Source organism: Polypterus senegalus, chromosome 10 (assembly GCF_016835505.1).
Source record: "Polypterus senegalus isolate Bchr_013 chromosome 10, ASM1683550v1, whole genome shotgun sequence".
Lineage (NCBI taxonomy): Eukaryota > Metazoa > Chordata > Cladistia > Polypteriformes > Polypteridae > Polypterus > Polypterus senegalus.
In genome coordinates, this window is record NC_053163.1 from 145852528 (window position 1) to 145859818 (window position 7291).

Sequence of the window (7291 nt, forward strand, 5' to 3'; positions counted from 1 at the left end):
GGTATATGTAAGAAGTAAATATGTTAGATTTGCATACACAAAGGGAGGTCTGAAAATCAAAAGTACACCTTATCAACTTCCAGACAGTGATCTGAAGCCACTAAGAAGGCTAACAGAAAGTCAGGTTATATACTGCCCCGATGTGTGCATTACAAGTCAAAGGAGGTTCTGCTCAGACTTTATAACAGACTGGTGAGGCCTCATCTGGAGTCCTGTGTGCAGTTTTAGTCTCCAAGCTACAAAAAGGACATGGCAGCACTAGAAAAGTCCAGAGAAGAGCAACAGTGCGGTGTCCACGGATATAGGGGATGAATTATGAGGAAAGATTAAAAGAGCTAAGCCTTTACAGTTTAAACAAAAGACAATTAAGAGGAGACATGAATGAAGCATTCAAAATTATGAAGGGAATTAGTCCAGTGGATTGAGACCGTGACTTAAAAATAAGTTCATCAAGAACACGGGGACACAGCTGGAAACTTTTAAGGGTACAATTCGCACAGACATCATAGAAATGTGGAACTGACCAAGTAATGTGGTCAAACAGTAGAACGTTAGGGACCTTCAGAAGTTGACTTGATGTTATTTTAGAGGAATTAAGTGGACGGGACCAGCGAACTTTGTTGGGCTGAATGGCCTGTTCTTGTCTAAATTTTTCTAATGTACTTAATGTTAAAAAAAGAAAAAAAAAAAAAAGATTATTAAATAACTAATGTAAGTAAGAAATATATTTTGAGGGCTATATATTTGAAAACTAGGATAGTTTTTCTCTAAGCAAATCTGAAAGTCAAAGTAAATGTTTATGGTGTGACAGACAGACAGACAGGATACTGTACTGTAAATCTGCAAACATTGCGTTTGTGCCACTTTGTTGATAATCGTTCAGGATTTAGGAAAGTATAAGTTTCCTTTGATGTATAACAATTACAAAACTTGGAGAGACCCTTCCACTTTAATCTCAATACAGAAGCATATGGACCATATTATTGTTAAAACACTGATCTTTTTAGGTGGAACTAAATGCAGAATGGGAGCTACCTTCACAGCATCACTCTTCTACTGAAAAACACTTGATAGATCAATATAACTAAACATCATTGTATTAAATATCATGATAAATTTAAAAATTGTTCTTGATATACAGTCAAACAAATGTGTGTAGGACTGGTTTACAAGTCTTAAATTAATAGATTGGTTATAGAGTTTTTGGTTTATTCAACTTTTTTTTTTTTTTACAGGAAAAAGACCAATGCAGTTCAGGAAACTAAGCTTGTGCAATATTGTACTTTTGTTGTGCTGTCTTTCAACCAATACCACTAATCAGCTACTGCACACAGTTATTTCATTGCTTTAAACTATGACATGATGACAGAACCTTTTCATGCTCTTCAGATACCAAATATTACTCATGACTAATATTTTTAAACCACTTTTTTAAGAAGTCTTTTTTTTTTTAAATTACCGGCATTATATTTATGTTGTGTTAAGTTCCATGTAGAATTACCCTCTTTGAAAGCTAGTAAGTATAAAAAATAAAGGCTCACTTGACTGATAAAGCACCTTGTGATTTGATTAAAAAAAAGAAAATTACGGATAATTTGATTGATTAAGTGCCTTGTGCTTGTGACTATTATGGACAGGGTTAAACGAACCACTTTAAAAAAAAAAAATCATACAATTAACATGATTTCACATTGACCAAGATATGGGTAATTAAAATCTTCCATTTGTTTGTGATGTGTGTAATAATCTACTTCAGTTAACCAAATCAATTTTTCTTATTTTATCTCTTATTTTATGTAGCACCCTTCTACAATAAACATCATGTGTTTACACACATATTATACATTTATATGTTAGATATACACGCACACATATCATGTAGGGGAGGCACTATGTCTATAGTAACCTCTTCTCCCTTTTTACCGGCAGACAGGAGGATGTTTTCCAAGAAAACGTGCAATGTCCCTCCTGGTGCTGTGATGGAAACCTTTGCCCTTCCATCAGAACAACTACATAAGAGTGCAAAACACCAGTGGTTGTCATTCACTTTTCAATCAAAAACTGAGGTGACAAAATATGTACCTCAGAATTCAAGTCAGGCCAAGTCATACCATTAATACACAGTAGCGCAGCATATAGCAGCATAAAATAACATTCTTCAGAACCGCAGTGCGACATATGCATACACTAAACACAGGACAAGTGGGAGTCAGGAAAAGAACTATACTACACTGTAAATAAACAAATGACAGGTAAGTGAATAGAAGGTAGTAATATGAAATATATTAATACAACTAATAATTAAAAACAACAGTAGCAACAAGTGTAAGAAATGACCTGCATATAAATATGCCACTAGCAGCAGATCTGATGGCAGGGTGGCAGCTCAGAGTTTAGAGTCTGGGCAGCCGAGGGGTAGATGCTCTTGTAGAACTTGGCAGAACTGGTTCGGACACTACAGTAACTTCTGTTAGACAGAAGTGCAACAAAGAGACCGTGGGAGAGAAGGAAGTGGTCCTTCACAATACTATAACAACATTTATTTAAATAGCATAGCTCAAAGTGCTTTACATGACGAAGAAAGAGAAAAAAGACAATAGGCTTTGTAGACACAACACTTTAAAAAGAGATCCTTAATAGAGGGCAGGGAGGTCCCAACAATCTTTTCTGCTGTGTGCACTATCTGCTGTAGGAGATTACGGTCAGAGGCACTGCAGTGAGAGTGATGCAGATGGTCACAATACTCTTGACGGTGCTTCTGCTGAATGTGGCGAGAATGGGGAGGGGAAGAGAAGCTTGCCTTCTTCAGAGACAGAAGGAATTAGAGATGCTGCTGCACCTTCTTGGCTATGGAGGAGGTGTTAAATGACCAAGTAAGGTCAACTGCCAGGTGCATAACCAAGGAATTTAGTGCCCTTCACCAATCCATTGCTAAACCGTCAATGTGCAGTGGGTTGTGGACAGCATTAAAAAAAAATGTAAACTTTTTTTGTTCCCGAGACCATTAAGGTTTTTACCCTTGTTTCAGAAGGGTTTTGTGCTTTACATAAACACAACAAAACAGAGCTATTTACTGAGTCCATGTGCTGTTACTCTTTTTTTACAGTATATTTTATAAACACACACATAGCGTATTATACATAAGACGGGTAAGCTCATGTTAGTCAGTATTTCCAAGCTGGTAGTACTTGAAGTGAGTGAGAATCCCAAGGTGGTCTTGTGCACAGTGATGCTGGGATAGGTTAGCGCTGCCCAGGACTCTGAATTGGATTAAGCTGGTTTTCTTCTTTAAAGAAATCCATTATGTTTAAAAGGCTTGTTCAAGTTCATATAATGTGTCAAACAGAAAATGTGCGACTTATAATTAAGTGCATTTGCCACTAGGCCTCTCTTTGCCACAGCCACATACATCTGAGCAATCCATAAATGCCAAGAGAAGGTGCAACCACTACACAGATATGGAGGAATATTTCAGACAAAAAAATTAAATATGAAAAGGCATTGTGAAATATGCCATTAATTAAATAGAAACACACCGAAATGAGAGCATAAATAATTAAATGATTCATAAAATATGTTTTTGTTCCTTATTTCTTTAAATATTTATTTTAATATTTTAGCAACACCACATGCAATGTGAAATACCTGTTATACTGTTTAAGTTGAGAGGCTGAGCTCTAGTGTGGACTGTATTATGATTGGTAAATTGTTGATAGAATGGCGCCATAAATCAAGCGCTACAGTGATAGGCAGACACTTCAGATGCAGACTCTGGAGATGATGATGAATTCAAGGCTTAAGTAGCTGCTTGGTGCAGTAATTCTGGCTAACATTTTCTAGCGCTTATATCCAACAAGGCTGCACAGTCACAACTTTGAGCATGTGCTTTGCTTACCTTGGGAATCCTTTGGTTCATCTGCATGTACAAAGTTGTCACTTTGCGTGTCCCCTCTACTAAGGGGTTGCGTATTTATTTATGTTATTTTGTCCAAAATGTTCCTCCATGCACAGCAGTAGTGGCGCATGGTACACTAATACCAATAATATATGGAAATAGCAATTTTTTTAAAACAGAACTATACCGGCATTATGTTATGCTAACCTCTCACTCTGACTGCCACATACTTCAAAGTAATAGATTTACTGTATTTTACCATGCTTGAAACTCTAAGGGCGAAAGCAAACCTGTATGTCCCCCATTATTAAACATGTAGATCAGTGCAGTTGGTGTACCACTCAGATTGTCCCTGACAATGGGTGAGCAGAGTGCTGTGGAACCAGGTGGCACACATGTATATGGGCTGGTGAAACAAAACAGCTGGGAGCCAGTAATGAAGTGTGAAAGCTGGAATCATTACCAAAGTCAAAATGTTTTGTAATGATCCAACACTAATGCACAGAATTGAGAAGCCAATCCTTAACCACTGCTGTTCTTCTCTAGAATTAATAGTATATGCGAGGGCAGATGTGTAAGTAAGTGTGCCTTTGTGATGAATTCTAACTATGCACCCATCTTGTGATTTTTTTAGCCAGCTTATCAAGTTCAGAGGACCTCAAGTGCAGGGACCTGGTGCTTTTTCTGGGCGTAGTGCATGCAAGGAGGGGTCTAACTCTTAACGTGGCACACACATGCACATACCCACACTGCCCAGTTTAGAGTTGCCAATTGGCCTAACTGCTGCATCTCTAGGATGTGGTATAAAAGAAAAAAAAAAAAAAAGAACACTACATTTCTCAGAGAAATACTGTTGTGCAAACTCAACACGGGCTGTGGGTTTCAACCCAGACGTCTGGAGTTGTGAGGAAGTAACACTGACCACTGCATCACCATAACATCCCGTCACCAAAAAGCAGTAGGAAGGATTGAAACAAAAAACAGGAAGAGCTAACACATGACTCCAGGGACACTTAAAACACATCTCTAAATTCTCCTTCTACCTTATAAAGCTGTGAAAGGTTTCACCCCTCGTTAAAAATTAACATCGGAAGCTGAACAAGACACCACCATGTAATCTCCAATAATAATGATGCAGGCCATAGTATAATTTTCTAAGATAATCCAAACGCGTGTGAGGTACGGGCTGGAAGTTCAAGGCACATAAACTTTGATCCACGGCCAAGTGCAATGGTTGTCTCGAGAAGCCCAATGGCTTTACCTCTGGCAGTGTGTTCCTGACATTATTAATAATTGTCTTATCTATTGAGCGCTTTACCCTTTAAAACACATATTTCAATAACATCATTTTGTGCCCGTTAAGCCAGCTGTGATAAAGTGCAATGCGCTATATAAAAACACCCGTACCTGAACACAAAAGTATTTACAGGTATAATACAACAAAACATTTCAGCACCGTAGATGCCTACAAATGGAATACGCGCATCCTCAAAAATCTGCCAACGTATCAGGATGTCTAAAGCACTAATGGGCACGAGACATGAATAATGGTGACCTGGGAACGTGTATTCCGTTAAATGTGAAACGAAGCAAACCCTGCTGCTCGCGCATCCCTGGATGAGCACGGGAGTTGCGGGAGGCCCGAAGACTTGCAGTCCTCCGCCAGGTGTTGAGGTCACTGGCCAATCGGAGAAAGGGGGTGTATTGTACACTGGGGTTAAATAAATGTCCCAGATACATATGCTAGCTAGAAGGCCAACCCGTGATCACGTACGGCGTTTGAATTAGGAAATTAAAAGGGCAAGAGCCCAAGGCCTTCCAACCGAGCACCCACCCCACCGTCCAAGCTGTGAAATTACACGCATGTCACGCGTTATAACACGCAACGCCATCGTAGACCCCCCCCATCCATATCATATGCATTCGCGCTCCTTTTATAGTCAATGTTATAATGACGCTTCTTTAAAACATACAAATCCATACGTACACACCCCCGACGAATAACGGTGGAAGTCGCGCCTGACAAATAACTAAGGTTAGTTAGGAAAAAAGGCCACTCACTGCGTTTTTGCCTTCTCATCTTCAACTGGTGTCATTCGACGTACATTGACGCTGACATGGGCACATCTAAAGTGAGACAGTGTAGGATATATTTCAGTCCGTGACTGTTGCCTGTGTCTATATTCCGCGATTTATGTATTAAGTGTTTTCGTTATCCCGTTCCCGTTTCTCCACCTCCACCACCTCCTCCTCCTCCTCCACTCCCCAACCGGCCGAAGGAAGAAAAAAAACCAGCTGAAGACAGCCTTTTCCGACCGCTAGTGTTTGCGCGCGCACCTCGCACTCAATCACTTTACGCCCCCTCCCACACACGCGCGCGCGCCCGCGCGTCGGAGAAGACGTCAAGGGAGGGCGGGGTTTGGTGTGTTGGGAGCTGACGCATCGCTACGCAAACACGACGTAACGTAACGCTACCGTCGCAAACCCGCTTAATCAAATTGCGTGGGGGAAGGAGTCAGGAAGCATCAGTACAGATCCGTCAATGGGCAAATTTGGAATCTCCAATCCACCGAAACACTACGTCTTCGGGGATGTGGGAAGAAAACCTGTGCTTACTTGGGAGAGAACGTTCGAACTCTGAAGTCAGGACGCTGCATCGGTGGCAGCCATAACAGGACAATTGCAAGGTTTAGCAGAAGGTATTCGAGAAGTGGGGCGGCACGGTACTGGGTAGCGCTGCTGCCTCGAAGTTAGGAGACCTGAGTTCGCTTCTCGGGCCCTCCCTGCGTGAAGTTTGCATGTTCTCCATGTGTTTGCGTGGGTTTCCTCCCACAGTCCAAAGACTGACACTGTAGTTAGGATATAGCGGGTTGGATAATGGATGGATGGATGGATATTCGAGAAGTGTGTGGTCTCTGTGATGAGGAAACTAAACCTGCTTGTTTTATAACTGTGGTTAAAATACTTTTTGGTTCGGGATGAAAATATTTTTATTTAGGGCAAATGTCAGAATAAAATTCAAAGGTATACATTTTAAAAATATATTTCAACAATATAATGATTAGCACGGACCACATTTTCAATGAAGGGTGGCGCAGTGGTAGATCTGTTGCCTTGTAGTAAGGAGACCAGGGTTCCAGAAGGCTTCAGGACCTCCCTACATGTAGTCTGTGTGTTCTCCCCGTGTCTGTGTTGGTTTCCTCCCACAGTACAAAGACATGTAGGTTTGGTGAATTGGCGAAGGTATATGAGAGGCCGTAGCGCGTGTTTGGGATTGGAGATGTGTTTACCTAACGATGGACTGGTGTTTGTTTCTGCCATAAGCCCAATGCTAGCAGGGATAGGCTTCAGCCCTCATGGTATCACCAATGATCCTAGTCTAGATTAAGTGGGTTA

The 7291-nt window shown here is 40.7% G+C and overlaps 1 protein-coding gene across 3 annotated transcripts in view; it reads right to left on the minus strand.

Annotated features, from left to right (window-relative positions):
• The window catches only part of march2 (membrane-associated ring finger (C3HC4) 2), a 57490-nt gene extending 51262 nt beyond the window's left edge, over positions 1-6228 (minus strand). The window contains exon 1 of one of the 3 annotated variants that reach the window (XM_039766992.1): positions 5957-6228. The gene's annotated coding sequence lies outside the window, so the exon portion shown is untranslated. The remainder of the gene's footprint in view (positions 1-5956) is intronic. The other 2 variants (XM_039766991.1, XM_039766993.1) reach the window with 2 other exon arrangements.
• Positions 6229-7291: the final 1063 nt, after the last annotated feature.